Source organism: Corvus hawaiiensis, chromosome 5 (assembly GCF_020740725.1).
Source record: "Corvus hawaiiensis isolate bCorHaw1 chromosome 5, bCorHaw1.pri.cur, whole genome shotgun sequence".
Classification (NCBI taxonomy): Eukaryota; Metazoa; Chordata; class Aves; order Passeriformes; family Corvidae; genus Corvus; species Corvus hawaiiensis.
Window position 1 is genome coordinate 70,461,856 of NC_063217.1, and position 20,558 is coordinate 70,482,413.

Consider the following 20,558-nt stretch of genomic DNA (forward strand, 5'->3'; position numbering starts at 1 on the left):
AAACACCTCTGGAGATGACAGCAGGGGTGTGCTCATGGCTTGTAATTATACCATGGGGTGCTTCTTGTTTTCTCCAAAAGGGCTTCTCTCTTATAGAAACAGCTGTGCAGGGTGGAAATGGGAAGTTTCGTCTCCTACACTTGTGCTTAGGTGGATGTAACTCACATTTGCATTTCCTTGGGATGGCCAGCCAGGCAAGGAAATGCAACATCAGCAGTGCCAATTCCTAGTTTATCTTTGCCCCCCTCAAAATCCAAGTGGTATTTCTGCTCCTGTTTCTACCAAAGCAGCTGCAGGGCACTATTATCACTGCCTTGCAACCACTGTAATATTTCCATTTCCCCTGTTTGTGGCATGTTGCAAATACAACCACGTAGGGACTGTGAACTCCAACATTCCATGGACCTGATACCAGTAGGGAAGAGTCGAGTTCCCCAGGTCTGCAGCGGCAGGATTTGCCTGTAGCACTTTGGCAGCCCATCCCAGCACCTGAACTGCACAACCATTCTCACCTCACGGGAGCAACAGGAATCAAGAAATGCTAATGAGCCACCAGATTTTTGCCTTTTTCTTTCTTTTTTTTTTATGCCCCCTAGTATAGACTAGAATGCAATCTGGTGAACAGAAAGCTCTTGGAACATGTCAGATGGCTTTGAGGAAAGCAAAATTCTGCCTCTTTCAGGAATGGTATGTTTTCTGATGTTGTCATGGAACTTTTTGTTGGTCTGTATTGTTTTGGTTTTTAAGTGAAAAGGAGAATTGTAACTTCCTTTACACCAGTACATTAGCATAATACGTTCCTGCCTTCAGGTACTGTATGTCATTGTTATGAGTACATTTTGACATCTCTCACACTTGCAGCACTCCAAAGATCCATGACAGAGCTGAATGAACACTTTTTTTTTTTTTTTTTTGACTTGGCAGGAGCAGTAAGAACACATAAAACCTGCCAGCTGTCAAGGATGTAAATGGTGATTTTGTTTCACTTTTTTAATGAATTAAAGCAGGATTGAAATCTGTCCAAAGACAGCATGTTGGGCCTTGCAAGGAAAGAAAAAAATGAAAGGGAGGAATTTTTTTTTCTCTCTTTTGGCACTTATGCTCACAGAGTGTTTATTCTTGGTAGCACAGTATAGGACAGAGCTACTCTCCTGGAAGAGCCTTGGCTGTGGCAGGAACTGGTTTCAAGAGAGAAAATATTTGAGGGATTGAAAAAAAAATCTTAATTCTGCCTTATTTCAATACAGGCACCTGAAAATTGCACCACCCATGGTGCTACGGAGAAGGGTGGCAGCAAATCAGTGGCACAAGTCATTTTGTGTGCCATTTACAGGATGAAGCCGAACAAAAATCTGATGGATTTTTCTTACAAATCATGTTTTTGCTGTCATCTTGCTGATGCCACTTTTTGGGGTGGGGACAGGTGTGTCTTTCACCTGCCAGGCTGGCATTTGAGGCTTTGTGTACCTCTGAAGGGACTGTGGTTTGTCCCTCCGGTCCCTCCTCTCTATGCATGTGCATTTTATTCTTCAGGGGTGAAAATAGGTAAAGAATTTGCCAGGTGCTTTTCTTTTTATGCCCTGATTTCTGCTTAAGATTTTCCTGTGGTCTCCCGTTCCATAACCAATTTCAGGTCATAAGTTTCCAAGCTGTGAAGAGGTTATCAGCTGTGATGGATACCTCAAGCACTTTGAAAACTGAAATGCAGACGTCTTAAACAGCACTGGCAGAGGGAAATGAAGCCTGTTCTTTTGGAAAATGGAGTGCCTCACATCAAAACAAGCTCATATTGACTGATGTTCCTGGACCAAAGACTATCCTGCAAGCACAGCTCAGCTCTGGATTTGGGTCAAGCCAGGCACAAGCTCATCTCCAGCAACGTGGGCTGAGCTGGTCCTGTGTGCAGCATGGAAGAAGTTCCATGTGCCTGGCAGAGGTGCATGGAGTACATTAGCTCTTGCAGGGATTCACAAACAGACTGCAATTTAGGCTTTGTGAACAGACCTATTGATCCAATGTGGCTTCTCAGGCAAGCCAGGCTCAGGCTGTACTTCAGCCAGGTGATTTAGACAAAATAGAAGGGAAGAAATTTGTTCAGACAAAACAAAAGTGAGTACTAGCTTCTTCCAAAAAAACTCAAGATGGACCCAAATTTTTGAAAAAAATGTATAACTCCCTTTTCCTCCCCTTGCCTCTCCCCCAGCGTCCTAAACCCTTGGCACCTACCCACTTTAGCTGGAACAGAATGACTCTTCTCAAGTTTCCAGCCTCTCTTCAAGTAGGAAGTATAGAAAATCTCACAGGAAAGCCTTTTCTTATGAGATTTCCAGGCAGATTTTTCTGAATAAAGAGAGTCTTACACATTTCAGCTAAGTCTTCCATCCCCAGCTTTAATATAAGTCTTCAGACACAACATGTAATTACAGGATGACAGTGTGCTAAACCCTCCAACCACTTCAGTAAACTTTGTAGGATTGTAGGAAATATAGTGACAGTTTGGAGCCTCCTGTCCTCTTTTTTCAAGAGAAATCTTCATTTACAGCAGCATGCCAGGTAATTGCAGCACTTACATATCAGAGTGGAAAAGAGTGACCTGATGAAATGGGGCAGCTCAGCAATAAATATTAAAGTGCAACATTTTCCTTACTTTGGGATAGTTGTGCATGTTCTGCAAAGACACAGAGCAGGTTCACCCACCCCCAGATCCTGCTGTTACTGAGCATTTTCTTCTTCTGTCTCTGAAATGGGGAGAACCTACTCAAAGAAATGAGTCTCCAATTTCCTCCTCCTTGATGAAAATGAAAGCACAGGACATGAAAGGAAAGGAATCCCTGCTGTCTTTCCAGGTCACACTTTTCTCCCTCTCATTTGGGCCTGGGGTGTCTTCCCCACACCGTGAGATTTCCCCTAGCAGGAGTGAAGCTCATCTACCTCCAGCAGTGGCCCCAAGGCCTGTGCCAAGGGAGTTGAGGCCGCTGTGGGTCCACAACACGTACAGCCATTGATAAAGGAATGAAAAAAAGAAATTTAGGCACCTAAATCTTGCCTTGGGGAAATACAGGAATGGCTGATGGGGGGAAGAGCCAACTGACCGCTCCTGGCCCTCCTGCCCTCAAGTCACAGCACATTTCATGCCACCAACACACAACTCTGAGGTAAATGTTGTGCAGGAGAGAAGTCAACAGTGATTATTTACTCACTTGCTGAACTGGTAATTTGTGCTGTATTATGAAAAGTTTTAGGTTTGCTGATGTATGGGAGGCAGAAAGCCCCCAATTTAGGATGCTTGGGTTGGCACCATCAGTGGAGGGAAGGTGCCTGGTGTTTAGCCTCCCTTTCTTTGATGGGGCCGCAGCGCTTAACCATGCTTAATCCTTTTTAATGAACACTTGGCTGATGCGTATCAGCCCACAGATGTCTATTTAAAGGAAAACACCAAAAAATCTGTCAGGAGACTGTGTCTCTGTAAGATAGGCTTGGCCAAACTAAAGAGTGCCAGATAAAGGTGAGTGAAAAATAACTGCAAGTTAAAAACACGCTTCGGGGAGGATGGTTCAGAGGAGGATGTTTTCCGCAGTGGTGAATTTTTCATTTCATAGTTATGAAAAGAAAAATAATTCGATTCTACTCTTGTCTCCAAAAATAGTTCAGAACAGAGAAATACTAGCACTGTTTTCAAACAAGGCTTTCCTGTCCTTTAAAACTACTTTCTTTCCAAAGGCAGGAAAGAGCACAAAGTAACAGTGGCTGTTTTTCCAGTTGGAAAACGTTTAGAAAGTGTGAGAATGTGGAGGGGGGAGAAAAATCACATCCTTAAGCTTTGTCACTGTTTCTCAGCTGGAAAAATACTGGAAAGAAGAAAAATGATTCTTTTTTCATACATCCTTAATTCTGAGAAGAGTTCTGTAGGAAAGTCATTGTCTCCCAGGAAAGATATTCCACTGAGAAAAGTCAAGAGCTTTCCAGCACTCTCTAACCACATGCCTTGTTACCATTTCTCCCCACTGACTGATAAAGAGGGCATTTGTCAGGCTGGATATTCACTCCTCAAAATAATGTGTTATTACAAAGGATGTGGCCAGATAGATCCTTCTGAGCATCATAATTTTCCACTTTTTCTGTGAGTGGATTTTTAAAGGGCTCTAAATATGTGCTCACATACAAACATGAGGTGACCAGTTCTTTCCTAGGACCCTGCTCATTAGGAAACATTTCTAACACTTTCAAGAGCAGAATAATGAGGAGCACATGCAAATTTACAGCTTGAATCATTACTCAGTGACTTTTCAAGTTCAATTTGCCACCTCTAATTATTCTTATTTTACTGTTTTTAATACTTTGAACAGTTTTTGGAGGGCTTAATCAATCAAAAGTGTCAAATTGCAGAAAAATTTGACTTCTGTAACTGATGGCCTTCTCCCCCATCATCCAGCTTTGCTTGACCACCATTCCCACCCTCACTGGTTGTTATTTTAATCAACCACTATTTGGGGTACTCAGGACAGTTGAGTGATCCGAATGCACCTTTTTGCCCAAGCCACCATTTGCAAATCATTGCACAAGGTGCTGTGCTTTCCCCCTTACTCTACCAGAGGCTATTGCTTAAAGGATCCAATTCCTGTAAAAACAATCACAGGTCAACACTGAGAGAGTGATGGAAAGACCCATTTCAGTCATGTATTTTTTGGCACGGAACCATGGCGAGTGCATAATCTGTATAAATGTTAGCTTTCTAAATAAACAGAACCTCTGGTTGCATGAAGGCACAGAATAAAGTTGAAACTTCTTTCATTAAGCAACCTTTCAAAACCAGGGCTTGTTTTGTTCTAGACACCCATCAATCCTGACAGATCACAATAAACAAACAGCAACAATGGCAACGGAGCCAACAGAGCTGCCCTGCACACTTTACTTTGTTCCTTTCCTCAAACATGGAAGTATTTTGTCCACTATCCAACACAGAGATGTTGGAGTGGGAATGGGAAAGTCTTTGGGGCTTGTATCATGCTGTGGTGGGCGTCAGTAGAGCAGTGCCACCAAGCAACCCCATGGGCAAGGCTTGAATTCCATCCGTGATCCTTGGAGGATGTCGGTGATGTAAACTTCCCACTCTGGATCTGTGAGGGTTATAGGGGAAAATTCAGCTGCTGGCAGTAGTAATCCCTCAATACCCTGTCCAGAGCTTGACCCATTTCCAAGCTGCAATAGTCTAAGCAGGAACTCTTCTGCTTGGTGTTCCTATTGTAGTTTCATCATGGTGTCACTGATATATACAAGAATTTGGGGTTTTTTTCAGTCTAAAAACGGTAGCAGGAGTAATCTGTTGATGTACTTAAAATAGCCTGGAAAGTAAAGAGGAAAAAAATGAAATTGACCCATCTCAAGCAATTATATATATAAAAAAAAGACCTCTAAATATTTTGTGCCCTGAAGTATTTTTGAAAGAGATGGAAAAGAATTGTTTTGTGTATACTATGCTATAAATGCCTTAAAAATCCATCATTCCCCAGCCATCTGTTTAGGAAGGCAAAGCTGTGCAGATGAAAAGACACAGAGGCAGAGAGCAGCTGTCCGTGTTAAAATGCTGTTTGTCTCTGGGCTCTGTTCCACCTCCTCCCACTCTCTCCTGGATGCTCATAGGTGCCCTTGCACCAGGCAGGCTGACATTTATAGGACAAAGTTTTGCATTTTACTTTCTAAAATTTAAATCAGCATTAATTAAATCCTTTCATTGGACACTGTGTAACATGTTGCCTCTCTGGGAAAACCAGAACATGGAAAATAAGCCCGTATTTTATCTGGGAATGCACACCTCACATCACAGATAATGCAGGGATTACAGAAGATGTGATTTCTGTGCACTGACAATACAGACGTGCTGTTTCTGGAGGAGGAGGAATTTTGGGTTTAATGTAGGTGGGGTTTAAGTCACTCAGCAGTTTGTCTCAGGCAAAAGTACTGTACATTGCTTTTATTTTAAAAAAAAAGGCACTAAGATGATTTACTGCTTGTCACACTACACTAAAGCAGCACATGGTTACACAGGTTATTTTAAAATGAGTTTTTTCTTTGACTGGTCTGCATAGTGGTGGCAGGACCATGAATCTTATCTCAGGAGTGTATATTCATTTTCTTCTCAGTGAGTAAAGGCATCAGATAAACAAAAAAAAACACCAAAAAAACCAAACAAAACCAAACACAAACCAAAGCAAAAAACCCCACCTTGTTCACTCAAAACCCCTTGCAAATGGCTACAGTAAATTTCCCAGCACTTCAGCATGATTGACATGCTGGAGTCATGTTCTGGCACAAATATTTCCTGATGAAGTTATCCCTTCAGTGGTCACAGAAGGTCATCTTTTGTCTTTGCCCCTTTGTAAATAATGCTCTAGGTAGTTCCCCTCCCACTTTCATGTCCACACATGATTTCATAGTTTATAAACAATTTGGTGGCTTTCATTGTGTTGTGGTGCTTTTTTTGTTGTTGACTGCCACCTCCGCTTTGCCAAAGGGATTTGATTTTATTTGATTTGATTTGCAGCTGTGACAGGAGGTCTTGGGCTGGGGCAGAGTGTGACGCATCTTCTCTCCTTGTCACACCCAAGATGTGCAAAAAGGAAGGGATCAGGATTAGCAGATCCAGCCTGTTGCTCTGCTCCCATTCAGAGCTCAGAGACAGCAAATTTGTGGCATGCACTGAGCACTGATTTTAGCACCACCAAGCCCAAAATTCCCTCTCAGTGCTACCTGGCAGAAGCAGGACTCGAAGGGCTCGTCTGTCTCATTCAGCAAAGAGGACAGGAGAGCTGCACAATCCTCCCTTTCCTATGAAACAGGAGGGGTAGATAAATGCAACACAGGGTTCTCAAAAAGTGCCTTAAGCCTGCTAAGAAAAGTAGAACAAAGCACAGTGAACGACACCTTTGCTGAGCAGCTAAAACAGAGTTGAGTGTTTCTTAGCTCAAATCTGTGTCATTCACTTGGCAAACAACACCTTCATATATTACTTAAAATCCCTGAAAACTGTCCTGTATGCAAGATCTCATTGTCTGAGTGTCTTTTTAGTGGCCACCTGATCTTATTATAAATTAGACCACTGAATACCCTACTATCTTGATAGTGTGTCTTGACTCTTCCTTGTTTTGAAAAAGAAATCTTCTGAATGCCAAAAATCTCTAAAGGCATTTCTGACATTTCAGAAAATATGCTGAGGCTCTTGTCAGCATGGAAAACTGCCTGAATATCATTAATAAAACATGATTAAACATAATTTTCTCTGAATTATGTCATATTTTCCATTTTTTGAAGTATGAAAGATATGTAGATGAAAACACTCGATTCTATAGATGACTTGAAAGTTCAGAATTGCCCTGGAGACCTTCGTGTCAGCCAAAGCAGATGCTGCAATAAAAATTACACATACAAATAATTAAACAGGTTGTTCCTAAAACTAGAATCCTGTTTATTGGAAACTCCCTACCTTTGGCAATTCTCATCAGTTGCTATAATAAATACTCCGCTTTCTGCAGAGCGTAAGAGAAGCTCTGAAAATGTTTGTGAATTTTTTGCATTGTCGTCCCACTGCCCCCAAACCAAACAGCTCTCATAAATCCATCCTTTATCCTTGTTTAGTTATTAAATGTTTCTGTTGGATCTGCTTCCGAGACATTTGAACTTTTCAGTTGGTGCTTTAGTAATTTGTGACAAGTCGTAAGTCAATTACATCCATTTTGTGAAGGAGTTTCAACAACATTTAAACTCTCATCATCTCTTGGCACTGCAACTCTCTGAAAACCCCCAAAATCTGACTTACAGCAGCTGAACTTTTCTTATGCAACATATAAGCATTTTCTGGCCTTTTGGATGCCTTGACTCTGCCTTGATCTTGTTTGGAAACTGAATTATATATAAAGAATATATGCTACACCTTTTATCTATGGACCTTACAGACAAACATATAGGACACATAGCATCATTGCTTACAACATAAAACATAATTTAAATGTATGCACCTACACTGGAAGGGGGGCAATTGTAGAATAAAAATGGCCAGGCAAGTGGCCAAGCACACCTGTGAAACTACAATTTAAAATTGACTTGAAACAAATCCTTTCATTTTCTTGGGCTTTCGTAGGTCACTCCGATATTTACACCCATTTGAAAGAGTGCCTGTGTGGTGTTTTCAGGTTAAAATCTCCGTTTGTCTATAATGTTTTCCTTCGTGCCATTATTCTTCCCTGACAGGTGAGGGGAGGTTTTGACACTGTTAATATAACACAGGGTGTTAATCTTATAATCGCCCTGTCAGCACTTCGTGTCAGGGTGTTAATGGCCACCTTTCAGCCACTCAGGCTCGCCTGCCAATAAAAACACTGCCGGCTCCTATCCAACCAGCAGCTACTCTGCCCTTTCCCCAAAGAATAAATACAAAATTTCACTAGCCATGTGGCTGTAAAAGATGCTCCTCTCTATTTATTTCCTCTTCCTTCTCTGCACCCGTATGCACAGAAAGCAACTTTGACACTGAGGCCTTCTAATGTATTTTGCAGGCTTCATGTTATTTTAAAATATGCAAATTATTTTTTTTCAAGTTTTAAATAAACATAACACCTTGGACAGGATGAAAGGAGATTTTTTTAACAGTGAGAAGCACAATTATTTGCCACAGCACTTTGCTATGTAAATGTAACCCAAAGACAAATGCAGTATTTCTGTAATTTCTCGGTGGTTGCAAAGAGTCCCTATTTTTCTCTCTATGCAGGAGAGGACCTTTTCCAATTTCCTGGCAGAAGGAGTTGCATGATTCCAGATGACTTACTTTATATGACTAGAGGAGCTTTATTACACAAAGGGACACAAAGAGAGGAAGAGGGAGAGAGCACACACTCAAAAGAATAAACAAAGAAGAATAAGCATTCCTGCAGTTATCCATAGGGATTCCAGATGCCTCTCCATCCCTCTGCAAGGCCTGCCTGCCTCCCTACACCTTAATGAATATTAAATACAGGTTAACATTCAGTGAGGTGTGGGGAGGCCAGAGCTGTGATGAAACCCCACAGTGCAGCCAGTTTTCTCTCTCACTCCCTGGTGTTTGGATTTTTACTTGATTTCTTATAGGTTTCCTTTAATCAATGTGATGTGGCTGATTGGCCAGGGCTGGTTCCAGCATCATGTGCTGTCCATCTGGATTTTATACTCCTTGCGTTTTCCCAGCTGAAAAGAAGCAGACGTACTCCCCAAGTCATTAGAACTCTGTCCTCAAAAAAGTAACAGTTTGTTCCCAGACAAAAAATTTGTTTCTCGTGTGGGATTTTAATGCAGACCAAAAAAAAAAAAGGAGCAAAGCATAAACAATCACCAGTTTCCATGTCATACCCAGCCAAAGATGCAGTCAAAATTACTGCTGTATTAAAAAAACCCAGGATTTACTCAGTCTGTGCTTGATGTATTTTATTCTCAGCACAAATGTTGGAATTCCTATTATCTTGGATGCACAAAGATGTTCATTATATCACTGCATAAAAAACTGTGGGTTTTTCCACAGTCTTTCCATTGCAGTACACATGCTTTACAACAACAAAATGGATGTGAAAGGTCAGACACTCAGAACAGATCAACATACTCCTTATCTTGTTGTGATTAGGCATTAATATAGAAAATAGATATAATTTTTGCAAAGAAGATTACATTGAATTGGATTATTGGATGATTTAGAATTGAGTTCTAAATGTAAGGGGGTGTAAGATGATCTATCATTGACTCCAAGAAAAGGCCAAGCAGCCTCCACCTCATCCAAGCCTCAATGGCCACTGCCAGTCCATTTAACTACTTATTTAACATTTGGTTATTAATCCAGCATATCCTGTCTTGGTTCTGCAAAGTCACTCATTGCTGATATTCTAAATATTTTTAAAATTGCAGCTAAATCAAAGGGAAGGTTTGAGTAGCACTTTAATACGTATTTTACACTTCAAAATACTACCAGAGGGATAAAAAAAAGTATTTAGAAGAGGAGGTCTATCTCTAATTAAACTGACTGACTAGTTTATGCCATACTGCTTCCTTTTTTATTTCATCTGTTACCAAGGGCTCAGAAATGTCTGTCCTTGGCAGAAGGGAGGAATGTCACCATTTGCCACAGGATCACTGGGTCAGCAGTTTGGATGGTGGACAGAGATTCAAACCTGCACATGAATGGAATGACCTGTATGAGCAACGTGAGTGAGGGGAAAGGAACGGAAAGAACAGCCCTTCTACCTGCAAATCCCAGAGCACCCTAAACTGGACACTGCCTGCCAGGCAGTTTTCACATCCCAGTCGTTAGCTGTGCAGGAATTTCAGAGTTTCATGTGTTGGTGAGGCTGAGTGGGTCACTGTAGGTCAGAACAAAGAGGTCCAAGACTCCTGTCCAAACAGCTGTGCTTCATATTTGAATTTTAGCCTTGTGGACTGCAAAAACCTCAGGCCCAGTGCTCCCCAAGGAAGCGTTGCGTAAGTTTTGTTCTCACTTGGTGGAGCATAGAGAAAGTAAAAGGTCCAGACTTCAGCTGACCTTGGAACACTGAGAGTAAATGATCAAGTCCCTCTTATACATCTGTGTATATTTAACTCCTGTGAACAGCAACGGGACTAACATCTGCGGAGTTAGGAGCAGCAATAACCCTAAAGGAAGCAAATTAGGAGGAGCCAAGAACAATCAAGCTTTGTTACATTTTAGAATTTTGCCAAAGCAATAGCTGTTCCAGAATTACTTTATAGATTAAGCAAACCTCTCCATCTGCAGTGGGATTTCATCTTCCAAACAGAACTCACCTATTTACCAGCTTTTCGGTGCTTTAGGTTTGATAAGCAAAGCAAGAACTCCAAGAACTCTTACACAAAACAGAAGCAGCTGCTTGCAGAGATGAGACAGGACGGTAAAGGAAACCTCCTGAGAATGTTGTGACAGGCACAGTGCTTACAGACTGCAGAGATGTGAGAAAGAGGGAATGCTCTTCAATTCTGTGATCTCTTCTGCCTGGTAGGAAAGTGGTTTCAGAAGAGTGGGAAATTCATATGAACTTGATTTGGTATTTCTGAGGACAGAAGTTCTTTATTGACAGCATGAGTGGTGCTAACATCAATGTACCCCTTTGCATTTCATTGCTGGTGTACAGAGAATACTTCTTGGGAAGAGACAAGTTCACCCTTCTCATCTTTATAAACTTGGCTGTCCCTGAACCTTTGACTGGGAGATATTTTGGATTAATTTTTTGGAGACACTAAGGTTCTGTCCATAAAATTTGGACTGAGACCACTGAAGCATTTTTCACAAACTACCACTGGATACAGCAGTCAGCTGGCCTCACTTTTCAGTTGCCACCAGCTTGTGTTTGACCAAATTGCTAAATGGAGGGCTGAAGCCTTCAGCATCAGCTGAGAGATTCAGCCACAGGATGATTAATAGAGAGTGCGCAGTCAATTCCCTCATGACTCTACAGAAACTGTCAGCAGACCTTCAGCAGCCCATCAATAATATTTTGAGCCATTCAGGCTCCTCAGATTCCCCAAAGAGATTGTCAGATCAGTGTGATAAACACAGTGGTCAGAGTGGAATCTGTGCACTTGACTGAGTTACTGCTGTGAGACCTGTGGGCTACAGGAGACTATTCCATGCAGGACTTTCCAGGAAGGCAGGAGAAAGCTGTCTTCTGCTTCTCTGGCAGAAAAGTGTTTGTGGAGAGGAAGATATTCAACCCAATAAAGACCTACAGCAACAAAAAAAAAAAAAAAAAAAAAAACAAAAAACACCTGGCTGTTTCTTAGAGACTACATGGCTGGTCACACACTCCAAAACCATATGAAAGCTGCCCCTTTTACATATGAGTTTAACACAGAAAAGGAACCTGCCATAAAAGAGGAAACAGAGCAACTGTGTGACCTCAATAAAGCCTGCTTTATCTCCAGTGGTGTGGCAGAAGACATGAGTAGGTTTAATGGGTATGTATTGTCTCTCTGGGAAAATGGAGAGCCTAACTACTGTTATATTTGGAAAAGACACTGCAGATGATTCTTGGTCAGTTCAATTTCCCGGAATGTACCGAGTTATCTGCTCCAGGCCTTAGGTGGAAAAGCTGGTCGCAGGTAGTTCTGTTTCTGTATCTAGGTAGCTATAGGAAGCAAATCAAAGAGCAAGCACCAGAAGTGTATTTCAGGTGGGAGCTGGCTGGCTCTGCTTGTGACAGAGCCTCCCTCTCATAGAAAACACATATAAGAATAAATTATTTGATTGAAAAAAGCATTGTGGAGATGACTTAAAACAAAGCAGTGCCTAGCATCAAGAATGCTGAAACTCCTCAAAGGAGTAGCAGTTTGGTTGGCATAAATAGGCACACACAGTCCTTGGCATGTTCCTACAGACTTTTAAAATTCATTTGTTTCTTTAAGAGAATATTGTCTTCTGAGATACTACGACTCAGAGAAGGTGGAACTATTTCCAGCTTTGTCAAGCTCTGTAATAATGGAAAGGTCAGTCATTCCCCCTTCTTCCCGCTCATCTTCCCACTCTTCTTCCTGACATCCTGGCACTCTTCTGTTTTACTGGTTTGGTCATGCTTATGAAACAAATGTTAACAAGGTAATACTCATCATTTTTCAGCACTTTGGAATGATTTCTGCTGTTTTGTTTCCCCACATAAACACTTTGTTATGTGGAACTGATCATTTTAAGTCATGTTGAAGTTCGAGGCTTGGTGAATGCATGGTTGTGATGCTGTTAATTCCAGCATTAATAAATGTGTGCACATGTAGGGAAGCAGAAATGTCTTTGTTTATCCAGTGTCAATGAGAACAGAACCTAACTCACCTCAATTTTTGTGAATTCTCATGTTTAATCCATTCAATTATATGATCACATGGCTTTTAAAAGATGTTCACTCTCTTCTGGCTCTGGCACTTGCCATCTGTTATTCTTCTAAAATTGACTTTTATATGCTGAATAAACAACCTTCTGTTTTCATTACTTACATGCCATGTTATGAAAAATCTATAAACACAAGGTTTCTTACTAATTATTAAAATGCCACCATTTATTATAAAGAAATATTTCTTTAATTCATTCCAACAACTTTTTTTCCACTTAATTCAAGATTGCCCAACACCTCTGAACAGTAGCTTCCTGGACAGATAAATAAGAGATTAAGCTTCCTTTTGGAAGACCAGGAAGCATAGCTTTAAATTATTTAAAATGTTGGCACTTCAGAGAAATGGATTTTCCCATTATGAATTTGCCCGGTGTTTTAAACAATGTCATGAGCAATTTTGACCAGAACAACTACACGATTTCAATAATAATAAACCAGAACACACACAGAGTGCAATACAGCGCAGCAGTTTCTAGAACACCCTTTCAAAGTCATTGATGCCGCCTGATCAATGATAAACTGGTATTTTGAAGGAAGAAACTTTACCCAGTGCAGAGAAGCTGGTCAGCGTGGAGAAAAGAGGGACCATGGAAAAACTGAATGCTTCTGCAGAGAAGTAGGTTCCTGCTTGGTTTCCTTCCATCTTTACAAGCAAGACCAGTTTCCAAATGTGGCTGAACTGAGATTACAGACCTGCTTTTAGTCTGTGTGACTAACAGACGGGAAACTATGTCAGCAGTGGAAAAATAATGATGGTCCTATTATTCTAAAGGATATAAAAACTGGCCTGAGAAGAGCAGTAATTTCAGACTGACCACCAGCATGAACATACTGGCACTTTCCTTTTCTGTTTATCATATTTACATAAATATTCACTAAGCGTTTATTTGTAAGACTTCAGCTGGTGTTTCCTGTACACCCTAAAATTTCATCAGCTTCAGTGAGTGCATTACAGGATGCCAGCTCAGGCCTAAGGTCTGGAATTATGCATTGCATATTTCTTGCTATCTGAATGAAAGCCTGCTAGCACACTTCTCGATCCAAGCACCAAGCCTCTGGTGAATATTTATACTGGAAGTCAAAATCTAAAAAGACGAGGCTTTTGGAAATTCTGGTCTTAGTGACACAACAATTCATCACTTCTGTGCAGTTTTGGAGCTCTCACAACAAACATCGCACAATGAGGTCTGAATCAAAGCAAGTAGGCAAAGTTAGTGGCGGTGTTTTCCTTCCTACAGTTTCTGCCAGTCTCAGTGAAGGATGTTTATTACAAACTTTTACAAATTATATGTTAATATAAACCCAAGTTAAATCCTTGTCTGGAACAAGCCCTCATACGACTAGTACGAAGTTGTCTAAAAATACAGCTCAGAAAAGTTTATGGCTTGAAATAAATAGAGTCATTTCAAGGATAATTTGGGTTGCTATGTCTTCAACACACAACTGAGAAATCTGTGATTGCTGAGTAGATTAGGTTTCTGGCTATTCTTTAATGTGTTTATATTTTCTGAAACAGTCCTTGGAAATACTGTTAGGACTGGATTGAGGACTAAGATTATTAGTGCTGCTTATTTCTTGGTAGGAGATGGATAAGGCTGTTATGGTTCCACCATTTTATAAGGCTTACAAATCATGTGCCCAGTAAAGTGCCTCTAGTACCAGATAAACAGAAGACCAGTCCCACCCTCTGGTACAACTTCCATATTTATTGTTGCTTGAAAGTCTTCCTGCAGCATCTTCTCTGACCTTTCAGTCACTCTAAGGAAAACCGTGAGCATGTGAATGCGAAATGTGGTATATCCCTGACAATTTCCATGCTCTGTCTCTCCTCACAGCTAAGACATTGAAGAAATTTAAAAAATAAAACAAAGTAGCTGACATTTATTGAAGGGAAGAGATTATGGAACTGTGTCAAACAGAACACTGCAGCAGAATAAAGCCTGCCAGTAAATTTAACTCTTTCTAGAGTTTTATTGCTCATTGTAATTATTAACACTTTTAGTTAGGACACCATTTGGATATCATTAAAATAAATGCAAACGATCTTGGCTTATCCTTAAGGATCTTTTTTAGACACACTCTTTTTGTCACTCAGCTCACTAATGCATCATTTTTATCATAGAGTATCACGTTACACACATTAAACAGCTTAGCAACATCCAATGTCCTGTTGAGCTGAAAATAAAATTGCACAGATTTATCACTACTCTGAAAATTACTCGAAACAAATGCTTGTGAACTGTATCTTCACTTAGCAAAGACTTACCAACCAGTGTGGTCTCAATAGCCAGCCTCTAAGTGCATGTGGTGGACCTGAACCTTCTGAAACCCAAGTCAGTCTCAGATGGAGCTTTGCCTTCACTTGGATACTTGAGTTGCAACATCTCCTCTACGTTTTTATGGCTGTGGAGAAACAAGAGGGAGGAGAGAGGGACTCAAACTGAAATGAATTCTTCCCTCTGAATAATCTAAAGCAGTGATTTAAATTAATCTATTTTGTCACTGAAACAGGCTACAAGTGCTCACCCGGGTGAATACCTCCTTAAATTGCTCCTCTAGATCCACTAATGGATATCCTACTGCATGTTCACCACGGCTCTTCCAGTACTGGTTAATTACCTCGTCCAAAGCCAAGAACTTTGGCTGTTGGGTTCTTTTCATATCACTTTTCTAGAAGTCCTAATTCATCTTAAATTAATTTCATCCTTAACACAGCCAAATAACTAAATTACTTCCTTACACAGACTTTGCCAAATGATCTTCCAAAGCACACAAATAGTCTTTGAATTATAGATAAGGCCACTTAGCAAACAATACTTTTCAGCACATACTACAAATGCATACCCAAAGGATCATTTTTATTATTGAACACGCCAGTCAAGATTAAAAAATTGTATCTTCATAGAATTGTTTTGAAGATAATGACAAATGAGCAAAACAAAAAGTTGACAAAAGACAATATTTTTCCCCTTGTTTACATGGGGAAAGGAATTTGAGGAAAGAATTTTTGCCTCTTCCTCTGTAGAATAACACCAGGAAGTCTGTGTGGTAGGATCTTTGTGGTCTTTTCCAGTTTGTTTCCTCCATAAATATTTCCTCCTATAGAAGGTAAGTGGGAGAAAGAACAAGTTGGAATAACTCCCTCAAGCATCCTCTGAGGAGGAGTGCTACTTGTTTTTAGGGGTTAGGTTTCTTGTTTTGTTTTGACTTTTTAAGTTCAATCCATAAGTGAGAAGACCAAGCAGATTTACCAAGCAGTCTGTGCCCTCAGGGAAACACAGATCTGCATGACCTACTCAGTGACTTCCAGGCTTTGACAGTAGTGTTGAAAAGTCATGGTTTCATGACCATTGTCTTAAAAATTTTAAACTGGATAAAGTGAAGATTTACTTACAAAAATTAGTCCTGAAAAGGCAGAAGTATTTGCTGTTGTTTTGTCCTGTATACTGAGACAGTTTACTTCATGGTATACATGAAGAAATATTATATTTATAAGTCTCTGGCCTGATGTTCTGTCTCCATATACATGTGGCTGTGTTTGAATACTTATTGCACTGATTTACTGGATTGCCACAGAAATCGTGGCAGTTTCTCAGGTACCAACATTTCTCTGCAGAAATATTTGTTTCATCTGAGACCTCGACACCATTCTCTGCTCTGCCAAGGAATATCTTTTTATCAAGTTGATTGATCAGCCTCACTCTCCTCCCTATCCCTCAAAATATGCAATCTATACTGTTTTAAAATTTAATAAAAAGAACCCAGAAGACAGATAAATGTGTTTTCAAGCTAAAGCAGAATGTCTTTTGAAAACAGGTCCACACTCAGGTGAATGCTTTGAATATTGGCCTGAGATTCCCTTTAGCCAGTTTGGAGATGTTTAATTCCCAGCAGAGAAACCTAAATAGAGTTAAATGTCTCACTCTCAGGGATATAGCTGACATCTTGCTGGTTTTCCCTGGAGGACCTCAGCCTGCTGCTCTCCAGCCACTTTACTCTGAGCTGACTTAGCTCTTCTGGTCCATTCATTAAGGAAGAGATGTGCCTAGTCTTGGAGCAAAAATCCTTGCTAGCTGGCAGGATGCCTTAAAGTGAGGTGTTGTGCTAGCCAGAAATGTCCTCTCTGCAGATTTAGCCCTGCACTACTTCCATGTAGAGTTGATCCCCTCAAATACTAACTGATCAGATAGCAGTTAATTAAAATTGGCTTTCACTTAACATTCTTTTAGGTCATTTTAAGTTATGAGGATGCAGGTAAAAATAGCAACCAGCTCTATTCAGAAAAGAGGTGGTTTCCACTGAAAACATGGATAACTATTATCCATGCTCAACATATTTTCTTTTTTCTGTGCAGTAAATATTCTATATTTTTACTTAAAAGAGTTTGTTCTGTCTCACTAGCAAGAAAATGCTGTTATTATTTTTATATTCTTGTGTACAGTACATCATTCTAAGAGAATGCAAATTATTCAGTACATAGAACAAAATTTAAAATTTTATGTGAAAATGCCTGTATTTGAAGTGGCTTAAAGTCTAGAATACATTTTAGATATGTAAATGTTTTATGCTTGACTTCATAATTTCCAGTTGAAGGAAACCCTGTTATTGTGTGAAGGCTAAACACATACAATCAGCGCCACACTTAAATTTCTCCAATGAACTTGGAAAATTCTTTGTATCAGCATCCCATCTGTAGTTCTAACTGCCTTTCACATGATGCACTTGAAAATTATTTTAACTTGTGAATAGCTTGAATTTTTCTGGAAGCTGAGCTGATCTTAAAATTCCTGGACTCTGATAATGTAATCAGGTGTATCTGTCACAACCTTATCCACTTAAATGAAAAAAAAAAAAAAGTTAATTTACCAACGTTCTTTGGAACCTATATTTCTTTTAAGAAAGGATCTTTTGAGGGTGTAAAGACATTCACTGGGGTCCCTTGAAACAGGCAGTAAAAGCCCAAGCTCCAAATATTTACCTCTTTTACTTCTCTTCATATAAGAAAAAATATGCCAGTGTGATGCTCTGCTTATGTCTGACAAGCACTCTGATGGCAGATTTAGGTTCCAGAAGCCAAATACCTTCTTGAAATATTTCTTGGCATTTTTGTCTGATCAGTAATTACATACCTGCTGATAACAGGAGGAAATATTTTGTTGTATCTGAAGATAGCAGAGGTCTCAAATTCTTACAGCTTCCATAATCATTTCCTTCCTGTACTTGACTCCATTCCATTCCAAACCAAGGTTTTTAGCAATGAAAGGACATGTCAGCTTCTGGACAAATGCCACTTGACTGTGTATGGCATAATCTTGTGAATGGAACAGAATGATGTGTGTTTGGTCAGTCATTGACCCATTCATTATGCAATGCAAAATATGAGATTCACAGTTCTTTTTAATTCTTTAGAAACAACCCAGCTAAAAAGCAACACAGCATAAAAACTTCTTCCCAGATTGTGTTTCTAGTTTTTAAAAATGAGAGTAATTCAGACCATTCAGTTTTTTTCCCCAACATTAAAGACAGGATAAAATATCCAGTCTAGCATTTAGTACAGATAACTATGAGTATTTTACGTTCTTTTTCCTGCTAATTTCCTAGAATGTAATAAAAGTTTGGGGCCATTGCTTAGTGTGTAATTTAGGCTCCTAAAAAAGTGCTTTGTTTTCCATAAATGCTAACCCTCTGAAGGTCCTTAGTGTACTCCTGAGCATCAGCTTTCTCTGCCAGCTCCTCTGTGTCTCTCTTTTCCAGGAATGTAACTTTTCAAGCATTTGTGTTTTCATATCACACTATAAAAACTTTAATCTCCTGTGCTTTAGTTGTAAAAGTACAACATTGCCATTTCCACCAAACACTTTGGGAATCACAGGCAAAGAAAATACAAGTGGGAAAGATGAATCCCCAGCTGGCGATCTTTCTTTCTGCTTCCTGGCAAGAAATCCTCTTACTCAAACTGAGAGAGTGGCTGCTTACACAACAGGGTTTGTGAGCAGACTTCTTAAAAACACTACTATTTGCCAAATGTGTCAAAAGTAATTTTATGTTCATCTGATTTCCGCTCGATTTCTTTTTTCTAGATGGCCTACCAAAAAAATCCCAAAGTTAAACACAAACTAACCTCTTTTCTTCTGTTTTGGGGCTGAGGAGCGGAGATTTCAGGGTTTTTTCCAACATTTGGAAAGAAGGCAAGCAGGTTGGCACTGAAGAAGGCTGGTGTTAAAGGTGGGATTCCAGAAGCAGCCAGTACTGGCCTAATGTTGTATCTGTGTTGGTAAAAAAGTTATTGACTTATGGCCAAAAAATCAAGGTCTTTTCTGGAAATCTCTGGGGTTTTACTCACATGCCATGACTTTTTTTCTTTCAGCCATAAGGGACATGACCTGGTACCCTTAGTCACCTCAACACACTCCTCTTACGGAGGCAGCAGGCTCACAGATGAGTTTAACAGAGTGGTTTTCTGGCCATGAAATACAGGTGTTTAAATAACATCCTTAGATGAATCCTCAGCACAGTTAGGTTCTTGTATTTCTGGATACTGTTGATAAATACAATGGACACAGGTCCACCTCATACACACCTGGCCTTTGGGAGACGTGGCACAGCTTTAGCCTGTCCGATTCTTTGGTCAGAGAATAAAGCCGGCATAAATATCCACCTATCTTCTCATCTGTGCCACATCACAGGAACTAGAAGCAAAGAAGGTGTAGCCTTTCATTTCTGAGCATCTGCCACGGACAGCACTGCAGTCAGCAGGTTAGGAGTAAAACTGACTGGCTGGAATAACACCAGAGTGTCATTACAATAAAATATTGACTCACTCCCACTGTCTCCTTATCCTTCCTTCCTTCCTCTCCGGGTCATGCCTACAAATAACAAATTGGTGGGATTTCAGAGAAAAGAATAACAGTAACATTTCTAGAGCAGATAGAGGAAAATCTTTAAAGTGTAGTAGACAAAATGCTTGATGAATGTTGATCTCGGTGAACAATCTAGAAGTTGAACAAGGGATGTTACCCACAGCAGCTGCCAAAACCTATCAAGAAAAGGCTTACATTTTTCTGAGGTGCATCTGTTATGCAAAATATAGAAGTTATGTAAATACTGAAATGCAGTATAAAGCCAGGCATATATTAAAACTTAAGGACAGTGTGAAAATTTAAAAGTTTCCATTCTGAACTTTGGAAACAGTTCTTATGAATATCTACCCCAGATGTAAGTTTATCTCAAGAGTATCCATAATATTACAAAGTGTGAGCGCACTTTCTCAACAAAATTCTCAATTTGTTTTGGATAGTGGCATCCACGGAGGAAAGAAAGAATTTAATTAAAAAACTTATACAACATTTCTATTCGTAAACTTGTCCAAGCAAAACAAGTCATAAATCAATTTGGGTTTATTTATTAACTCTTGCAGTATGGGTGGTAAACACATATTAAAAAAAAATCCTGTAAACCAAAACATTATAGCTAGAGATGAATGAAATTTCTTGATGAATAAAAAATTGACTGAAAAATGAAATCTTGGCCTTACTAAAACCTTTTGCAAACTCTGATCAGCTTCAGTGAGTACCTTTGTTCCCAAAATGGGTGAGTGAACTACTGCTTTGCTTTGAAGTGAAAATAATTAAATAAATAAAAGTTTTAATTTCTTAA

The 20,558-nt window shown here is 39.8% G+C and overlaps 1 long non-coding RNA gene across 1 annotated transcript; it reads right to left on the reverse strand.

Annotated features, from left to right (window-relative positions):
* Positions 1-2,361: 2,361 nt before the first annotated feature.
* Positions 2,362-18,207, reverse strand: LOC125325675. The gene is made up of 3 exons (XR_007203478.1): positions 18,032-18,207; positions 15,169-15,305; positions 2,362-5,342 (listed from the first exon to the last, which is right to left on the reverse strand). It is a non-coding gene; the product is annotated as an uncharacterized LOC125325675 (long non-coding RNA).
* Positions 18,208-20,558: the final 2,351 nt, after the last annotated feature.